This window comes from Macaca thibetana, chromosome 10, assembly GCF_024542745.1.
Source record: "Macaca thibetana thibetana isolate TM-01 chromosome 10, ASM2454274v1, whole genome shotgun sequence".
Lineage (NCBI taxonomy): Eukaryota > Metazoa > Chordata > Mammalia > Primates > Cercopithecidae > Macaca > Macaca thibetana.
The window spans coordinates 90,104,155-90,125,446 of NC_065587.1; the positions used below are offsets into that span (position 1 = coordinate 90,104,155).

Here is a 21,292-nt window from a genome sequence, read left to right on the forward strand (position 1 = left end):
ACTTAGTTGTAGGTAGATTTTGTCTCTATTGGCAGTGGTGGTGTCGGGAGTAGAGATAGAGCACCGACCACTAAAAACTGTGCTCCTCCCTTTACCTCCAGGATCTGGAATTCTGAATTAGTCACTCCTGGGCATAGCCATGGCTGTTGGGGGAAAGGAATGAGAGGGGAAGTTTTTCACCTTGATCCATCCTGGGAACCCTGATCTCATCTGTTCTATTCATCAGTGGCTCTTATTCTCAAAGTACCATTCGGCAACTTTCTTTGGCTTTGAAAACTTTCATCTCTGCCCTGGCACTCTTCACAGACTGAAGCTCCCTCCCACTCTGTACCATGCACATGGTTCAGTACCAGATTCCAAAAAGTTGGAGCTGGGCTTACAGATAGGAACATTCCTGCAACTGCTGAGGGTGGCACCAGGTTGCCTTCACTACATTGTGGTGTTTCCTGTTTGCTAAAGCCCTGGGCCTGTCTTCCAATGGACTGCTTGTGGAGTGTGACCCTGAAGGTACTCTGTCCCAGCACTCTTGTATGACTCACAAAAGGCAAGTTATTGCTCTTTTCTTGATGTCATTTACCTCTCTCCCTGATAAAGCGAGTAGTCCTCCTTATCACCTCTTTGCCAATGTCAGAGCACATTATGCCAGGCTTGGGGGTTTACAGAGTTCCTCAGCACTTTGCAACACTCCCTCCTCCCCACTCTACCCCAGTGTTACAACAGACCCTCTTATCTCCCTTTTCTTGGGGGCATTACAGCCAGGAATAACTAGCTGAGTGGTGCTAAGTGAATGTATTCTAAGCCTCCCACTAAGCCACCCACTCTTATTGTGCTTATGGTACCTTATTTATAGGGACTCCTGTAATTGGAGAACATCTCCCCCCTTAGTTCTCTTTCTTTCCCTTCAAACAGAAGCCAGCTGGGGTCAGAAGAGAGGTTGCTTTCACCTGCAGTCTCCATCACTCTGTGTGGCTTTCCAGATCTCAGTCTTATAGGGGGACACCTGTGCAAATGATTCCAGGGCATTTAGTTGTGCCTGCCCTTACCCTCTTTCCCAAGACACAACTGCCGGAAGCAGCCATTTAAAAATGTGGTATGTAGTCTTCTAGACTCCTTTATACATTTCCCTTTTTTACATAGATGGGGTGATACTACATACTGTAGGCTTCTCTTCATGTACTCCTATATTGATGGCATTTTTCATGTTCTCAGCTGCATGAAATTCCATTGTATAATTCTAGCATGGTTTACTTCACCAGGTCCTTATTGACTGTTGTTCCTGTTGCTACAATTTTCAGATGTTGTGAACAACGGTCCCATGGATGTCAGTGTCTATACAGGTTTGTACACCTGAACAATGATTTTCTTAGAAGTGGAACTGATGGAATTTTCATTTTGATACACCCTACCCTTTAGAAAAGTAGCACCATTTGGCCAGGCGTGGTGGCTCACGCCTGTAATGCCAGCACTTTGGGAGACCGAGGTGGGCGGATCATGAGGTCAAGAGATCAAGACCATCCTGGCTAACACGGCGAAACCCCGTCTCTATTAAAAATACAAAAAAAAAAAAAAAAAATTAGCCGGGCGTGGTGGCAGGCACCTGTAGTACCAGCTACTCGGGAGGCTGAGGCAGGAGAATGGCGTCAACCCGGGACACGGAGCTTGCAGTGAGCCAAGATTGTGCCACTGCACTCCAGCCCGGGTGACAGAGCGAGACTTCGTCTCAAAAGAAAAGTAGCACCATTTATGCTTTCACCAGCTGTATATAAGGGTCACCTTTTCCCCCACACACTTGCTAGCAATGAACTTTAGCTTTCTTTTTCATCTGTCTAAGACCATACCCATACCAATGGAAAGCTGGTATTTTATTGTTTCAGTTTGCATTTCTGTATTATTCGTGGGACTGAGCATCATTTAATATACTTACTAGTCATTTGGATTTTTTCTGTGAATTGTCTGTTCATATCTTTTTTCTACTGTGGTGTTCATCTTTTCTGCATTGCTTTGTAAGAGTTCTTTATATGGTAAAGATATTAACTATTTGTTTTGTGTGTACATTACAGATATTTCCCTCAGTTTGGTGTTTGTTTTTTTAATTTTGATTCTAATGTCTTTTACTAAATGGACTTTAAAATTTTTATGCAACTAAATCTGTTGTAGTTTCCTTTGTGGCTTTTGGTTTTTCATTCTTTTCCTGATTAAATATTATAAAAATATTTAAATGTCTTTATTGCTGCAATGATTTTTAAAAATCTTTTATGCATGGAGGATCTGTCTTGTTATGAGGATGATTATGGTAGAATGACTTCCCATGTGAATGGTAGAAGGGTAGTCTGAAGTCACCTTTTGGCAGGTCTGGAATCTTATGAACATTGCAGGAACTAGGTAGAACCTAGAGCCCAGTTTGATGACATTGGTATGTCTACACAGAGGTTTACACAATTTCCTCAAGTGTTTCATTAGTAAATGAGAGGTAGAACCTATGATTCTCTTGTTATTGTTATTAAGTTGAACAAAACTTTTTTTCCAGCCTTAGTCAAATCTATACCGGTTTTATAATCTGTAAGCCACTAACAAGTCGGGCTAGATTTTTCTGTATAAAGGGAAAGAAGCCTGGCTAAGCAATATGTTAATTACTCTTGTAGCCACTCTGAGAAACAGAATGGACACCCTCTCAAAATTTGTTTCAGATGTTGAGACTGATGATGACACACACACACACACACACACACACACACACAGAGCAAGAGAGTGTGAAAAGGTTAATTATGTACATAATTGTGGTCTCTGGAGAGAGCAGAGCAGGCATCCCAAGTGAGTCTCAAATGGCTTGAGAGGGCAGGAAGGGAGGAACCTGGCTAGGGATTTTACTGGTGTTGTGGATGGGGCTGGAGAGAGGGTTCCTGTATGCAGGCAATGGTTTGCATGGTTGGAATCTTCCCCCAGTGCCAAAGGAGGGAGCCCCCAGACTTTCTTATCAGCTTACCCAGTTATGGGGCAGAGTGGCAGAAGGAGGGTGAGGCTCAAAAGCAGATAGCAGTCAGATGTCAAAAACCAGAGTTAGACCCCTTATAATCGCCAGTCACTGAACAGTTACATTGACATATCCTTAGACTCCTTCAAGTGCTGAAGGGTGGGAGCACTGGTATATTGGAGAGTTTGCTCCCCCAAAGTGCTAGTTTACACCCATGTTTATGTAGTTGCTAATGGTGAGAGACAACCAACCAACCATTTTAAAAAATAAAAACATTTGTGTCAGAAGCTTCAAATGATCATGATGTGGGTGTTGACCACATCTACCCTGAGGCAGCTGGATGGCCCCGACTTTTATGTTGAGACAGATTTTAAATGACTCAACCACGTGGACATACAACCACCTTATACTCCTCTAAAAATAATGCCTGTCCTCTGAGTTTTTTCATTACTTGGTGATTTAGTTACTAATGTCCTATGAATCAGATGTCAGCAATGCATTTATTTCTAGCATACTGAGTATCAAAACTCGGGTAAACTGTGGCTATTTTCCTTTGTGAAAATTCCATTTGTTGATATGTGATTTTCTCATTTCCTCCTGAAACCATTCCATCATTGTCAGTAATCTTACTCTCTCTTTAGGCAACAGCTACTGCTCTTGACTGCTTGCGTTTCAGATTTTCTGTCTTTCTTGGTAACCACTTTGATCAGTACAAACTGACGTAGTAGAGAATTTATTTCTTGGATATGCCTGCTTTTGTTGAGAGTGTAAATGGCCATTTGAGTTCAGTGGGTTTCTTTGACTTAGATTAACTACATATATCTTTGTGACCATTTTTAGTTTGAGATAAATTGGACTCCATGTTCAATACTAATTTTCAAAGCCTGAATGATTGGGTTGGCAAAACTGAAGAATCAAATATTACTCATCTTTCACCACTTAATGCTAGGCTATGTGATTAATTTTTGCATTCTGTAAAGCTTGTCATATACCAGGCTCTTATGTCATAAATTCCATTTGTAGTTATTTGTTTTTAAAAGATTAGTATTCTGCTCTTTTGTTTCTATACTACTATGCCTTTTAAAATCCTTTGATACATGTTTCCTACATAGGTTTTTGTTATATGTTAGTTTGCTTTTGTTTTCAAGCCATTATTCAAGTGTCTTTCACTACAGAAATCCTTTTAATTCTATTTCTCTGCTTGTCAGAATTCCAAACCAGAAATTTCTGAGACAGCAACAGGAATTTCACACTTAGATCAAGTTCATGAGGTTGAGAGATTTCTTTGCTAGACATATTTGGCAGAAATAAAAATTGTTAGTATAGAAACCTCTCAAAAATTGAAAATGGGAAAGTAATAGTCTTTGATCCAGCTTTTCTGGAAAATGTTGTAAAAATTTTTACTTAAAATAGGGGCAATAATTTTCAAGTCATGAGTGATATTGGCTTCTTGTACTTAAAACTATAAACTCAGTAGTAAAATGCAAATAAATCATAATGTCAGCATTAACATGGATTAGATTTGCTAATTAAGTCAAATGGAATTAAATCAGTAAGCTCTAAACTCAGAAAAATTTCAGTGCTGACAGAACCTATAGTATAACATGACCAATGTAATCATTATAATTGGTCAAAATTACATTCAGTGTACCTACACGTTGATTATTGAAAGAGAATTATATCTTGTTCCTTATGAAAATAAACACGATACTAATATGATGATGAAATAATGCTATAAAAGTATAATCATGATGTTCAGACATAATTTCCCCAAAACAGGTATCTAAAATGTTAAACTTTAATCATCCTGTTGGCATAGTTGGCAGCATGTCAGTCTCATAAAATGTTAAACTTTAATACAATCTGATGATCCTCCAACGTTACTAATGTTCTAGTTTATGCTTATGTTCATAAGAAAATGTGGCAATGTCAAATATTGTTCTCATTTACCATTAGAATGTTTCTGTTATCCTTCAAGAGGTCTGAATAAATCATGGAACCATGTTCAGGGCTGCTGTATTAGTAAATAGTTACGTATTTCTCTTGGTCAGTGAGTCAGATTTTAGCATGGGATTCCATGACATCTTAAAGCATTTGGAAAGGCTGGATTAGGAGTGGCATGATGTTTTCATGTTTCTAATATATAGAATCTGTACTAAAGATTCTAAAACTTTATAATAGCTAATTTTATGTATCAACTTGACCAAGCCATGGTGCCCAGTTGTTTGGTCTAATCCCAGTCTAGGTGTTGATGTGAAGGTGTTGTTTAGACTGATTAACACTTAAATCAGTAGACTTTGAGCTAAGCATATTACTCTCCATAATGTAAGTGGGCCTCGTCCAATCAGTTAAAGACATTATGAGAAAACAGCGAGGTCCCCAGAGGAAGGAGTTCTGTCTCCAACCTGGTCTGAAGATTTCAGACTTTCCAGCTCCCACAATCACATGAGTCAATTCATATATATATATATGTCTCCTTTGGTTCTGTGTCTCTGGAGAACCCTGACTAACTGGTAATTAAAAAATGAATACAAATGCTCCTTGACTTATGATGGGGTTATCGCATGATAAACTCACCATAGTTGAAAACATCATAAATGTAAAATGCATTTAATACCCTGATAAACCCATCAGAAAGGTTTTGAAAATGTAAGTTGGCTGGGTGAGGTGGCTCACACCTGTAATCCCAGCACTTTGGGTGGCTGAGGCAGGTGATCACCTAGTCAGGAGTTCCAAACTCGTCTGGACAACATGGCGAAACCCTGTCTCTACTAAAAATACAAAATACAAAATGTTGAAAGATGGCTTTTGTGTGTGGTGATAAACCACAGAGAGAAGAATTATGGTATTAATTTCCTGCCTGAAAAGATAGAGATGGCTCCATTGTGGGACTTCCCCATGCATTCAAACAGCCTGTTTCACATGTCTCTAGACAAGTTATAAAATGAGTGTTCCTGTTGTGCTAGGGCTGAGATGCAGAGAAAATTATATTCCTTATGCCCTCTTTTCTCACTTACAAGGTAAAATCAGGTTGATCTAGAAGGGGGAAGTAGTCACAGAACATTTATGTGGTCTGACATTTGTGTGTGGAAGTGAGAAGAGTCAGTTGTATTCTCTCTGATGGTAGCAGTGGCAGTAGTGTTACAGGTCAAATAGATTCAGAGAGCACTGACCGATGCAGTATCCTCCTGCTGTCATTTCCATTGATCACTGCCTAGTTGCCAATTAGTGGAACAGCATAGGACCCCTAACACATGCAGCTTCACATGATCTCCTTAGTGCTTTGGCCATTTGCTATCAACAATTTTTTTTTTTTTTTTTTTTTTGAGACAGAGTCTCACTCTGTTGCCCAGGCTGGAATGCAGTGGTGCCATCTCGGCTCACTGCAACATCCACCTCCTGGGTTCAAGCAATTCTCATGCTTCAGCCTCCCGAGTAGCTGGGATTACAGGTGCCTGCCACCACGGCCAGCTAATTTTGGTATTTTTAGTGGGGATGGGGTTTTGCCATGTTGGCCAGGCTGGTCTCAAACTCCTGACCTCAGTTGATCCACCCGCCTTGGTCTCCCAAAGTGCTGGGATTACAGACGTGAGCTGCCGTGCCTGGCTGGCTATCAACATTTATTAAGCACTTGGTATATGCCAGAGCTTGTGTTAGCAGTTAGTGTTATGCAATATGAATAAAATCCAGTTTCATTCCCTAAATAGATTGGTCCAGTTTATACACAACATGACAAATACTAGAAAACAAATTTGTAAAAATTAACCATGGAAATACCATTCTTTCTTTTCTTTGTCTTGCCTACTTTGTCACAAATCAAATGTCTGTATAGGCTTGGGTCTCTTTCTGAATTCTATTCTATTCCATTAACCTGTTTGTCTTTCCATGAACCAGTACCACGTTGTCTTATTTACTGTAACTTTACAATAAGTTTGGATACCTGGTTAAGTCCTCCTGCTTTGTTCTTCTTCAAGATTATCTTGGCAATTCTTGGTTCTATACATTTCCATGTAAATTTTGGAATCACTTTGTTAGTTCCTTAAAAAAAGTTTCTGAAATTTTATTTGGGACTGAATTGATTCTGTAGGTCAATTTGGAATAATCATCTTATTTATGATGTTGAGTTTTCAAATCCATAAATATGGTGTGTTTCTTCCTTTGTTTAGTCTCTCAATGTTTTATAGTTTACCTTGTAAGGCTCTTCTTATAAATCTTTTGTTTGATTTATTTCTAGGATTATAATTTTTTAAAGTTATTGTATAAGGTATATTTTTAAATTTTCTTTTTCTAATGGCCACTATTATATTAAATATAGTTGTATATAAATACTTCAAATCCAGCAAATTTGCCAAATTCACTAACTTATTTGTAGATTTGTTTGAACTTTCCATACATACAATCATATTGTCTGTGAATAAGGAAAATTTTAATTCTTCCTTTTCAGTCCTTATAACACATCATAACAAAACTATGAATATGAACGAGGCTAGTTCAACATTCAAAAATTGATCAATGTAATTAACTTACCTTGTCAGCAAATGAAAGAGGAAAAAGTATATGATCATCCCAATAGATGCAAAAGGAGAATGAGACAAAATTTGACTACCATTCATGATAAAAACTCTCAGAAAACTAGGACTAGAAGGGAACTTCCTCAACCTGACAAAGTATCTCTACAAAAAACCTGTCAGTAACATCATATTTGATCATAAAAGATAAAAAGAGTGTTTTCTTGGCCAGGCACAATGGCTCACACCTGTAATCCCAGGACTTTGGGAGGTTGAGGTGGGTGGATCATGAGGTCAGGAATTCGAGACCCACCTGACCAACACGGTGGAACCCCGTCTCTACTAAAAATACAAAAAAGTTAGCTGGGTGTGGTGGTGCATGCCTGTAATCCCAGCTACTCGGGAGGCTGAGGCAGAACTGCTTGAACCCAGAAGGTGGAGGTTGCAGTGAGCCAAGATCGCGCCGCTAAACTCTAGCCTGGGCCGACAGAGCTAGACTCCATCTCAAAAAAAAAAAAAAAAAAAGTGCTGTTCCCCTAATGTTGGGAACATGGCAAGGAAGTCCACTCACCACCCATATTTAACATACTGGACATCTTGGCTGATGCAAAAAGGCAAGAACAAGAAATGAAAAACTTATGGCTTAGGAAGGAAGAAATTGTGTTTATTTGCAGATGACATAATTGACTATGTAGAAAATCTCAAGGAATCTTCAGAAAAGCTACTAGAACTAATAAGTGAGTTTAGGAAGGTAATAGGATATAAGGTCAACATGCAAATATAATTATATTTCTGTAACTAGGAATGAATAATTAGAAATTGAAATCAAAATAGCACCAAAAAATGAAATAGCACAAAAAATGAAATTTTCAAATATAAATCTAACAAACTATGTGTAGGATCTGTATGCTTACAACTGCAAAACTCTAATGAAAGAAATAAAAAAATAGGCTGGGCGTGGTGGCTCATGTCTGTAATCCCAGCACTTTGGGAGGCCGAGGCGGGCAGATCACGAGGTCAGGAGTTCGAGACCAGCCTGACCAACAAGGTGAAACCCCATCTACTAAAAATACAAAAATTAGCTGGGCATGGTGGTGTGCGCCTGTTGTCCCAGCTACTCAGGAGGCTGAGGCAGGAGAATCGCTTGAACCTGGGAGGCAGAGTTTGCAGTAAGCCGAGATGGCATCCCTGCACTCTAGCCTGGGCAATAGAGCAAGACTCCTTCTCTCAAAAAAATAAATAAATAAATAAAGGAAAGAAAAAGAGAACACAAAATAGATTGTAGAGCTAAATAGATATAAAACCTGAAACTATAAAACTCTTCAGAGAAAACAGAAGAAAATTGTTGTGATCTTTGGTTAGGCAAAGATTTTTTAGATATGACAATCCATAAAAGGAAAAGCTATTAAATTGTCAAAACTAGAAACAATTGAAATATTCTTCAATTTGGTAATGTATAAACAAATTTTGGTACATCTATATGGTGGAATACATACAACCACGTGGATGGATTTCAAATGTAGTATACTAAGTGAAAGAAGCTAGCCTCAAAAGGCTACATATTATATGTTTCTATTGTATGACATTCTGGAAAAGGTGACAGTCTAGTGACAGAGAATAGATCAGTGGTAAGACTGAGGGAAAGGTTTGACTAGAAAGCAGTAAAATGAAGGAATTTGGAAGGAAGGATAATCAACTGTTCTGTATTGTGGTGGTTACATGAGTGTACATTTGTCAAAACTAGTACCCTAAAAAGGGCAGATTTCACTACTATATGTAAATTATACTTCAATTTTAAAAATGCTGCTACAAAAGGATAAATTAAAGTAGAATTGCTGAGTAAAATGGTATGCATATTTTTATTCAAATGTCCAACTGCTTTCCAGGAAGATGGTCCAATTTAGATCCTCTTTCCCCATCCTTGCAAGAGATGAACTGGGCAGCAGTGGGGTTTTCAATCATTTTAACTTTTGCCAAACTGATAAGTGAAAAATGTATTTTGATATTGTTTTATTTTCATTTAAAAATTTTTAAGTGAAGCCCAACATATTTCACATATTAAGTAGTCATGAGTAGTCTTTATTTTTCTGAATTGTCTGTTAATGCTTTTTGTTTCTATTAAGGTGTTTATTCATTTCCTGTTTAATTTATAAGCACCTTTTGTTTGTTAGGAATAATAACTTCATTTCTATTTGTCATTTTGACTCTAGCTTTATTATTTTGGACTCTACTTTGAATTTTTTACTGATTAGTTATTCTCTTATAACTTTTATGATTATTACTTCCACTACAACATTGTAGAGACTATGTTTTTAAGGTACTTAACTATTTTCTATAATCTAAATACTTGATCAAATTTTATAAATGTTTCCTGATGCTGGATAAGAAGGTAAGTTCTGTTTTTAAAGTAAAAAGCTTGATGCTTATCATTTAAACCAAGCTTTATGTTATTCAGATAGATTTCAATACTTCTGACTTAGATTGGAAAAAGCATATCTGAAAAATCAGAAATTTATGCTCAGTTCACATCTCTTCCATACATTTTATTCTGATCCAATGGGCCTCATTTATTCTGGCTCCTGCTTCTCTTGTTGAGAACAATACTATTATAGTCCTGGTTACTCAGCTCAGAGGTGAATCTCTCCCCAAGAATTGTCATCAGAAGTGTTAAGCCTTGTCGCTGGGGGCAGTCTACATCCAATGACTGGTTGATAGATACAGGAATACAAAGGTCTGCCCTCCTTGCTTCAATGGGAACATTTTGTTTGTTTATTTATACTTTTCTTATGGCATTTTTTGGGGGAAAGTCCTGCAGTATGGCTAAGTTTTATAAATTGGGCAATGAGGTACTCTTAAAACAGAGACACTCTAGGTTTCCTACTTCTTATTACAGATGATTTAACCCCTTTTACACCATGGAATACTATGCAGCCATAAAAAAAGATGAGTTCATGTCCTTTGCAGGGACATGGATGATGCTGGAAACCATCATTCTGAGCAAACTATCACAAGAACAGAAAACCAAACACCACATGTTCTCCCTCATAAGTGGGAGTTGAACAATGAGAACACATGGACACAGGGAAGGGAACATCACACACTGGGGCCTGTCAGGGGGTGGGGGACTAGGGGAGAGATAGCATTAGGAGAAATACCTAATGTAGGTGACGGGTTGATGGTGCAGCAAACCACCATGGCACATATATACCTATGTAACAAACCTGCACGTTCTGCACATGTATCCCAGAACTTAAAGTATATTTTAAAAAAAAAGTTAAGCAAAAAATAAAAATAAAGACATAACAATGGACTTAAAAAAAAACCTGAGCTGGGCACGGTAGCTCATGCCTGTAATCCCAACACTTTGGGAGGCTGAGGTGGGCAGATCACAAAGTCAGGAGTTCGAGACCAGATTGACCAACATGGTGAAACCCCGTCTTTACCAAAAATACAAAAATTAGCCAGGCGTAGTGGCATGTGCCTGTAATCGCAGCTACTCGGGAGGCTGAGGCAGGAGAATCACTTGAACCCAGGAGGCGGAGGTTGCAGTGAGCCGAGATTGCACCACTGCACTCCAGCCTGGGTGGTAGAGTGACACTCTGTCTCAAAAAAATTTTTTAAAAAGTGGGGGACTTTTTTTGAAGCACCACATTGGCTCCAGAGCTCCCTGCAGGATCTGCTGAGGCCTTTGTTGAAGTTCCTCTTGTGCCAATCCTATTTCCACCATTCCATTACAGGTATTATTCCTCAGAGTACTCTTGAATGCAACACAACCTTGGTCTCAGAGTCTGTTTCTGGAGAACCTGACCTATGATAGTTACTTTTTGTTTATTTGATCTATCAGACATAGAGGGAGAATCGGAAAAGATTCTTTCCTTGCTTCTATTCTACCTCCTGCTGCCCTGCTTATATGAAAACTGGTAAATTTATTATTGCAAGTGCAAGATACAAATACATAACTCTTGTATGTTTTGATGCAATCCTATTTAGAAATTACAAGTTCATGAAGCTAATTAATTTTGAATTGTATTCTTTTTTTTACTCTGATATTCTTTGCCCATTTAATATTTTGCCCTAAATTCTAATCTGTTTGATATTAGTATTGTACTCCTGCGTTTTTATTCTTTGAATCTGTCTGATAGACACTGGCCTGACCTTTAGCATTTGTGATATCACATTGTTGTTACTGAATCAAAGAATTTGTCTTTTAATTTATTTGAATTATTATTATAATTGATAATAATTATTATAACTGGTATGTCTTATCTTGCTTCTGTCATTTTGTTTTGTGTTTCCTGGTTTTTATCTTTTTTCTTTTGCCTTTTGTAGATAGTTCTCTGTGTGTGTACTATGTGTTTTTCATTCATCTTCAGTGATCTAAAAGGGATATATCCTGTTTTAAATTCTGCTAATAATTACCTTTAAGTTTCCACAAATAGTATTTAACCCTTATTTCTATACTCTTCAGAGACAGAAGAAAATACAAAGTCAAAGTCTCTTTTATTAAGCAAGAGATTTGGCATAATTTCATTCCTCTCCTCATTTCTATTTTTATGTTACTGAGTTGTAGATCCAAATAATTGGTAAATTTTTACAGTATATTTTATTGTAATTTTTGTGAAGGGTAGTTGTATAATTTTATTTGCATTATAGATTTTTACATTTTTAAGTAAATTTAAAAGATTAACTTTTTTTCTCTTTTTATTGTGGTAATATATACAACATACTTTTTTTACATTTAATTTTGGTTTTATAACCAAACTTTTTTTTTTCTTTTTGAGACAGGCCTCGCTGTTGTGCAGGCTGGAGTGCAGTGGTGTGATCTTGACTCATTGCAACCTCCGCCTCCTGGGTTCAAGCGATTCTTGTGTCTCAGCCACCAGAGTAGCTGGGATTACAGGTGGGCACCACCATGCCTGGCTAATTTTTTGGTATTTTTATTAGAGATGAGGTTTCACCATGCGGGCCAGGCTGGTCTCGAACTTCTGACCTCAAGTGATCCACCTGCCTCGGCCTCCCAAAGTGCTGAATATAACCAACATTTTGAATTCCATTTCAGTTTATTACAATATGAACTACCAATCCGTATACCATCACCTCTTTCTCTCTCTACCTCCTCTTAATCAAAGGTGAATTTACTTGTGTGTCTGACAAAGGAAAGCAACATCTTTTAGGTGTGAGCTCAAGTTCTCTCAGCAAAAATTTGAAGAGTTAAATATATGATGAAAAAAAGTATTTCAAATAATGTAATATTCCAGTTGAGTGTCTGGATGGCAGATTACAAATATTATACAACCTTCTTTGAGAGTGATCAGTCTTGTTTCACATCATTGATCCTGGGAAAGTGGCTTCAAGCAGGTCTAGAATGGATTGTGTAAAATTCCAAGGGGCCTAGAGTCATTCAGTAGACATGCTGAATTTCAACAAAACAGACCACAGAAATTTTGATTTAATTATGTTGCACCTATAGATCAATTTACAGAGAACTATCATTCTGACAATATTGAGTTTTGCAATTCATGAACATTATTTAGGTCTTCTTTAATTTTTACCAGTAATGTTTTACCAGTGTATGTGTATTCCATATATTTAAATTTATCTCTAAATACATTATAGTTTTGTTGCTATTGTAAATGATGTCTTTTAAATTTAATTTTTGGATTGTTTGTTGTTAGTATATAAAAATACAATTGACTTGTGCATGTTTACCTTGTGTCCTGTGACCTTGTTAAATTCATTTACTAGTTCTAGTGTTTTTTGGTAGATTCCTGTAGTATTTTTTACATATATGATCTTATTTATGAATATAGTGTTACTTCCTCCTTTTCAATCTCTTGCTTTTATTTCATTTTCTTGACTTACAGCAAAGATAATTTCAATATTGAATAGAAATGATGAAAGAAAACAACCTTGCTTTATTTCCAAGCTTAGGGGGAAGGCATTCAGTCATTCACTAGTAAGTATTATGCTAGCTATACTTTTTTTTTTCCTTGTGCCCTTTATCAGTTTGAGAAAGTTTTCTTCTAATTCTAGGTTGCTGTGAGTTTTTATCTTCAATAAATGTTGAATTTTGTCAAATGCTTTTTAGACGTATGGTTTTCTCCTTTTTTTTTTTTTTTTTTTTTTTTTTTTTTTTTGAGATAGGGTCTCTTTCACCCAGGCTGGAGTGCAGTGGTTCAGTCTCGGCTCACTGCAACCTTCGCTGCACGAGTTCAAGCTCTGGATTCTTCTGATTTAGCCTCTGGAGTAGGTGGGACCACAAGCACGCAGCACCATGCCCGGATAATTTTTTTTGTAGAGACAGGGTTTTGCCATGTTGCCCAGGCTGGTCTCGAACTCCTGAACTAAAGTTATCCACAGTGCCTGGCCTGGTTTTTTCCTTTATTCTATCAATGTGGTGAATTATGTTGACTTTTAAAGAATATCAAACCAATTTTGCCTTATTGGGATAAATCTTACTTCGTTACGATGCATTATCCTTTTTATAAAATAATGGATTTCATAAATTTTAAAAAGACTTTTGCATCTCTGTTCTACTTCTCTACTTTTTGAGCTCTGCTTTTCCCCCCAATCTCTTGGTCTATGGAATATATCTTCTAATGCTTTTTTTTTTAAGGTGTATTGTTTATGAAAAAGCCTATAGTACTATTTATTATCAGATATAAAAGTAAGTATAATTCCATGATATAAAATATCCAGTCATTGTTCATACGTGACTATATATGTGTATCTATCTATCTATCAATCCATCCATATATCCTCTTTATATAAATGGGAGTATCCTATACACACTTATTTTTACTTTGTTGTTGTCGTTTTTTAAATCTAACAGTATATCCTAGAAATCACTCTATAGAGATATAAATATATTTCCCATATTCTCTCTCTCTTTCTCTCTCTCTCTTTGAGACAGGGTCTTACTCTATCACCCAGGCTGGAGTGCTGCAGTGGTGCGAAATAGCTCACTGCAGCATCAAACTCCTGGGCTCAAGCTATCCTTCCATCTCAGCCTCCCAATTAGCTAGGATTACAGGCATGCACCACCTTGCCTGGCTAATGAAAAAAAAATTTTTTTTGGTAGAGACAAAGTCTCCCTGTGTTTTCCAGGCTGGTCTCAAATCCTGGCCTCAAATAACCCTCCTGCCTCAGTCTCCCAAAACGCTGGGATTATAGAGCCACCAGTCCAACTCCATTCTTTTAAATAGCTGCATGGTACTCCATGGTATAGATGTGCCAAAGTTATTCAGATAGTCTGCTACTGATGGAAATTTAAGTTGTTTCCAGTCTTTTGCTATTACCAATGATGCTGCAATGAATAGCATGTATCATTTTGTTGGTTTGCCAATATGTATTTTAAGTGGAATTGCTGGCTCAAAGGTAACTGCATGTATAATTCTACTACATGCTCCCAAATTCTCCTCCAAAGGGGTTGTGCCATTTTTTATTCTCACCGTCAGCGTATGAGACCGACTTGCCAGCAGTGTGTGTTGTCATCCTTTGTAATTTTTGTCAGTCTGATAAATGAGAAATGGTATTTCAGTATTGTTTTAATTTGTATTTTTCTTATTGTGAGGTTGAGCATCTTTTTATATGGTTACAAACCATTTTAATTTCTTTTTCTGAAATTTTCTGTTCATTTTCCTGGCCCATTTTTCTAAAAAGGGCATTGGCATTTTTCTTCTCTATGTCTACAAGCTCTTTCTACATAGGATGTCAACCCTGTGCCTTGATGTAAGTAGCAAAAGTATTTTCCCAGTTTGTCATTTGTCTTTTTACTTTGCTAATGGTGTTTTTGACATGTAAAGCTTTTAATATTTATTTTTAGGTAATTAATATCTTTCCCTTATTCTTTCTGGATTTTTAAGTCACAACCTTACTCATGGGTTAAAGAGATATTCATGTTTTTTTCTAGTATTTATATGTTTCATAATTTTTAGATTGAAATCTTTCATCAATTTAGAATTTATTCTGATGCATAGCATAGATTCAATTAAAAACTTTGCCACGTGACTCCCTAGTTGTCCTAAATCAAATAGCTTTTTGCTACTAAAGCAGCTAAGATGCTGCCTTTATCATATACTAAATTTTAATATGCAGCTGGTTCTATATTTGTGTCTTTATTTATGTGTTTTTAAAGAGGAGTATATGGATGGTACATTTTGGGCCTCTGTAGCATAACTCTGTGTTGCCTTTATACACTTTAGCTTGTTATAAAATTCCCAGTTCATTGCCTCCCCACTGCACCTCACCCCTTAGGCAGACATTTAGATTCTGGCATAAGCATTGCAGAGAAGCCCCTGTCTTAAAAAAAAAAAAAGTAACTTCCTACCTCTTTTCAGGTATTATATCTTTTGGTAGGTGAAACTTGGATGGTTTTGTCTGTTTTAGGTTTGTTCCATCTGCCTTACAGTAAAAGCAGATTCTGTTATTAAGCATCTGTTGAATTTGAGGAATGCTGAAAAGTAATCTGGTAAGAAGTGTCTTCTTCAATTTTGAATCCATTTTGGATATATTCTCAAATTGAGCAAATAAGCAAATGTGTTAATGTCGTTAGGAGCCAGGATTCTCACTGTGGGAGAAGGAATATATAAATATGGAATGGGATAAAGCAAGGAATAACCCTGTAGGGATGAACTGGAATTGGCGTTATTGGTATAAACTCATGATTTCTAAAATAGGTATGTGCATATTTATGTGCATAAGTAAATATGTAGGTATGTGTATACATGCGTGTGTATTGTATGTATATGTATGTGTACATATGTATATACATGCATATATTTCCTAGCTCTTTCCCCTACAAGGGCCAAGAAGCAAAGACGCCCAAATAGCAATGAGCATACCTACAGACAAAATCTTGGTCTCTAATACTATTTTCCATTAAAAGGAACCAGGGCTTTATGGACAAATGGCTGATTCCAGGGCTGGGGCAGGGTAAGTGCAAGATGATCCTGAATCATCATGTTATGCCAGCAAATAAAGTAGTGTTCAAACAAATCATAAGTCATGCCACAAGGACACAGGAGCCAGCCTTACATAGTTCCCACTGGCCACCTCTGGAACAATTTGAGGACCAAAATAATTAAGTATAGTAATGAATTTTTCTAAAGAGGAATTCATGATTCCCTGCTGATAATAGATGGATTAATAAACAGAGGCAAAGAAGGTCTTTTGCTTGCAGTGGAATGCTGAGCTGTAAATATGGAGGGAGTGTAGGAGTTGGAAAATCATTCTTTTCAGTAATTATGGTAAAGATGAGATCAGGTAAGAATCATTAATGGGTGCTAAATCTAGGGGGAAATTTTGGTGAGGAACTGTATATTTTATGGTCTTAAAGTGTCTCCTCACAGACTGCTTATCAGTTACTAGGAGAAAATTAAAGCCCAGTAGTTATTCAGTGGAGAAATGTAGGCAATGTCTTGCCCAGGTGATCAAAATTAACAGCACTAATTGAGGGGAAGACAGACACTGTGTGCCTTCAAATACATTACCTTGAGAAGGACATGACATCACCTGTGCAGTATTCTGGCTGAGTATTTTTAGAGGATTCTCACTCTAATAGTCATTAGAATATTTTCACTATAATCTTAAGGAAACGTCAGACAAACACAAAATTAGGAGAATTTCATTTAAAAGGAGTACCTGCTACCAGAGGAAACCAAACCAAACCATTTGTGCTTAATGGAACTTACTGTAGAGCAAGCTCGTCCAACCCATGGCTCATGGGCTGCATGTGGCCCAGGGTGGCTTCGAATGCAGTCCAACATGAATTTGTAAACTTTCTTAAAACATTGTGAGATTTTTTTGATTTTTTTTTTTTTTAGCTCATCAATTATCATTAGTGTGAGCGTATTTTATGTGTGGCTCAAGACAATTCTTCTTCTTCCAGTGTGGCCCAGGGAAGCCAAAAGATTGGACATCCTACTGTAAAGTGAGGGAGGCACATCATCACATGAATGGTTGTATAGTTAAACTCATATTAGGCATCATTAAACTTCTGTTTGTAGTTGCATATACTTCCCTTAGGAGTTGGGGAAGACATTTTATTTTGGAAATGAGACACGCATTGTTTAGAAGATTTTTAAAAAATAAAGCACTTAACACATGCCAAATACAAGAAGTAGGAAGAACATTTACATGATCTTTGGGAAGGTAGTATTAAGTAAAGGTGAAACCAGTAAGTAATAGTTTCTGTCTTCTTTGATTTTTTAAATTTAATTTAATTTTTTTTTTTTTTTTTTTTTTTTTTTTTTTTTTTTTTGAGACGGAGTTTGGTTCTTGTCACCCAGGCTGGAGTGTGGTGGCGTGATTTCGGCTCACTGCAACCTCTGCCTCCCGGGTTCAAGTGATTCTCGTGCCTCAGCCCCCTGAGTAGCTGGGACTACAGGCACCCACCACTACGCCTGGCTAATTTTGTAGTTTTTAGTAGAGATGGGGTTTCACCATGTTGGCCAGGCTGGTCTCGAACTCAGACCTCAAGTGATCTGCCCACCTCGGCCTCCCATAGTGTTGGGATTATAGGTGTGAGCCACTGCCCCTGGTCTGATTTTTTAATTTTGAAGAAGACAGAACAAATACAGGAACATGCAAGAAGGTTTGACTATAACATGTTTTGTGGATTTCTTCCTAATCACTGCTTTCTGTTTGCTATGCTTTTATGCTTAGAAAACACCTGAAAATGGTAGTTGCTTACACAATCAGATGCTTGACAATAATCCCAGGAAAATTATCCTTATCTTTCTTTTATAGTGAATTCCAGAAACAATCAGGTCAATGGAGCGTCTTCGGTGCTGTTGAGAACTACCAATTTTGTGACAATCATTGAAATTGTGCTACATTACAGTGTCTTTGAGGACATACAAACAAACCAGTATGTAAATAATATTATTTCTCTTTTCAGCTATGGTTTTCTTTTTCCATGTTAATCAAATCCAGTGTTATTGAAGACAATATGACATAGAAAATCATATCTGAATTTTTTTCCTCAGGTAGTTATTATTTTACAATTATCTACCAAAATAGAGGTCAATATTTAGTTTCCATATGTGAGATATTGTCCTCCTGTGTTATTTATAATACATGAAAGCCTACTTAGCAAACATGAAGAAATAAAATACATTCAACTATCAAAAATTGGAACATGACTGCTTGTTACTAAATAATATGAGCTAGGGCTGTGAAATAGGCTTTTATGGGAAGACTTTCAAAATTATGAGTGATGATATGGGAAGCTCTTTTATTTTTTTTTATTTATTTTTGAGACAGGGTCTGGCTCTGTTGCTCAGGCTGGAATTCAGTGGCCCGATGCTGGCTAACTGCACCCTCCACCTCCTGATCTCAAGCCATCCTCCCATCTCAGCCTCTCAAGTAGCTGGAATTACAGTGGAACTACAGGTGCACGACACCACACCCAGCTAATTTTTGTTATTTTTTGTAGAGACAGGGTTTCACCATGTTGCCCAGGCTGGTCTCAAACTCCTGACCTCAAGCAGTCTGCCCACCTCAGCCTCCCAAAGTGCTGGGATTACAGGCATTAGCCACCGTGCCTGGCCTGGGAAGCTCTTTTACCAGAGGTGATGTAAAGTAGAAAAAGCAGTGGGCTCAAAAGGCTGCTGCCAACTGCCTAGGTGACCTTAGACAAGTCTTCATACCTCTCTGAGTCTCAGTTTTCTCACCTGCAAGTTGAAGGGTTTATACTGGATGCTTTGTGAGGTCTCTCGAGGAGCTTAAATACAGTAGCTGTGAAGCCTACAGGGTCACACCCAGTGCAGAGCACAGCTCACCTGGCAGAGGCTGGAGAATGGGGACAAAAGAATAGGATGAAAATCTTTGGAGAGAATTGAATGATTGCCTCTACCATTCTTGCAAGTCAGGGTATAATCCCACCTCTTCCATAAAGTCAGGTTCCAGAGAAGACAGCAGGAAAGAGGAAGGTGGGACGTCAGGATAGTTCAGGATACCAGACAGGACTCAGGGCAGGAAAGAGGTAAGAAGCAAAGTGGAAGCCAAGGCTTTATGTATGGCACCAACCGAAAATGAGCCATAGAAAAAGGAATGAAGAGCTGTAATTGGGCTAATAACAAAGGCACTTCAAATAAGATTGGTGGACTTTGCTAGAGATACCTCAGGGCAACCAGAGTAATTGCAGCGTGCAGAAGTGAAAGTCCTTTTAAACTTCTGTTGACAGCCTACGATGTGCTTGGGAGTTGCTGGAAATAAAAAAACTGAATCCCACATGGCCCTGCCTCTTAGGAGTTTAAAATTTGGAGGGAGAGACAGGTATGTATGCCATTAACTGGGCTATCCTTTAGTTTGCAGATGGCACTAAAACAGTGGTTCAAATCAAGTGCTCTGGGAACACAGAGAATTAAATATGGTGCAATTAAATCTCATAGGAAGGATAAGGAAAGACTTGATAATGGAAGCGATATTTAAACTGGGCCTTGAGAAATAAGTAGGATCATCAGGTAGAGGGCTCGGGGAGGGTAGACGGGACAGCACATGCAGAAGAGTGAGGGAATGCAAAGATGGTATGATGTGTCTGTCACGCAGAGGTAAAGCCAAAAGACACACTGCCCCTGGATGGGGAAGGGCTCTGACTCTTATGTTAAGGAATGTGGGCTACAATCCAGTAAGATGGTGTCATTAGTACCAGCCACTTGGGCAGGTTTCTAGCCAGCCAGGCCCAGCCCTTGTTAGAGGCTAAGGGTGGAGGAGAGGATGGGCTGGCAGAGGGAGGGAGGGAGTAAAAGAGAGGAGTTAAATCAGTCTTGTAGTTTGAAGCTAGAATGAGTGGTTAGGAATTTTAGTGAAATTCCTAAAGAAGAAGGAGATGGTTTGAAGGGAGAGAGAAATAAAGTAATTTGGGTAAAGTTAGAAACATCCATGAGAGATTTACCATTAGGCTTTTGATAATGTTGTTCTGGAACTTGAGTGAGAGCCAGGGCTGGGTTTAACTACTTGGGAATGGAGGAGGTAGCGAGGTTCACTCAGACCTGATGCCCCTCATTGCTTTCCATAAAGAATGTGGTGATGTCAGCCACATATATATGCCTGGTCCTGTGGAGATGAAACTGTCATAATTCCTGCCTTTGGGTGGTGGTGAGATAGATGATAACTAACTTTAGTGCCAAATACTATGGTGAGTGCTACAGTCCCTCATCTGGAAGACTTGAGGCAGATGTGTTATGAAATTCAGAATTTAAGGCAATGTGACACATATACTATATTTTATATAACTCTCCAGTGGGATCTGGGCCAGCATGCAGTAATCAAACCCAATTTTGATTTCTAAAGTAAAGCCAATATTTCTAAAGTGAAGCATGAATATCTGTATTTGACTACAAAGAGTCTCATGTCAGTTCAAATTAGGTCAGGCCACCAAAAAAGTTTGCATCAAAATTACAAAAAAACTTAGTTTTCAGAGAATTTTACATTTCTGAATTGTGAACAAAGTAGTGTGGATCTGTTGAAAGTCTCATGAGAGCAAATACTTCCAACTTGAGTCAAAGAAGGCTTTGCAAAGGAGACAGCACTTGAGCAGGGTCTTGAAGAAAGCGTAGGCTTTCAATTAGCAGAAAATAGGAATCAGAGGTAGGATAAAGGAGAGGGCATTTCTTTTTTTTTTTCTTCAACTTTTATTTTAAGTTCCAGGGTACATGTGCAGGATGTGCAGCCTTGTTACATTGGTAAATGTGAGCCATGGTGGTTTGCTGCACAGATCAACCCATCACCTAGGTATTAAGCCCAGCATCCATTAGCTATTCTTCCTGATACTCTTTCTCTCCCCACCCCACCCACAGGCCCAGTGTGT

General features: G+C 38.0%; 1 long non-coding RNA gene across 1 annotated transcript; it reads left to right on the top strand.

The window, feature by feature from the left end:
* The first annotated feature begins 17,329 nt into the window (after positions 1 to 17,329).
* On the top strand, positions 17,330 to 19,745 carry LOC126929227 (uncharacterized). Its single transcript, XR_007717109.1, has 3 exons — positions 17,330 to 17,410; positions 18,229 to 18,349; positions 19,667 to 19,745. It is a non-coding gene; the product is annotated as an uncharacterized LOC126929227 (long non-coding RNA).
* Positions 19,746 to 21,292: the final 1,547 nt, after the last annotated feature.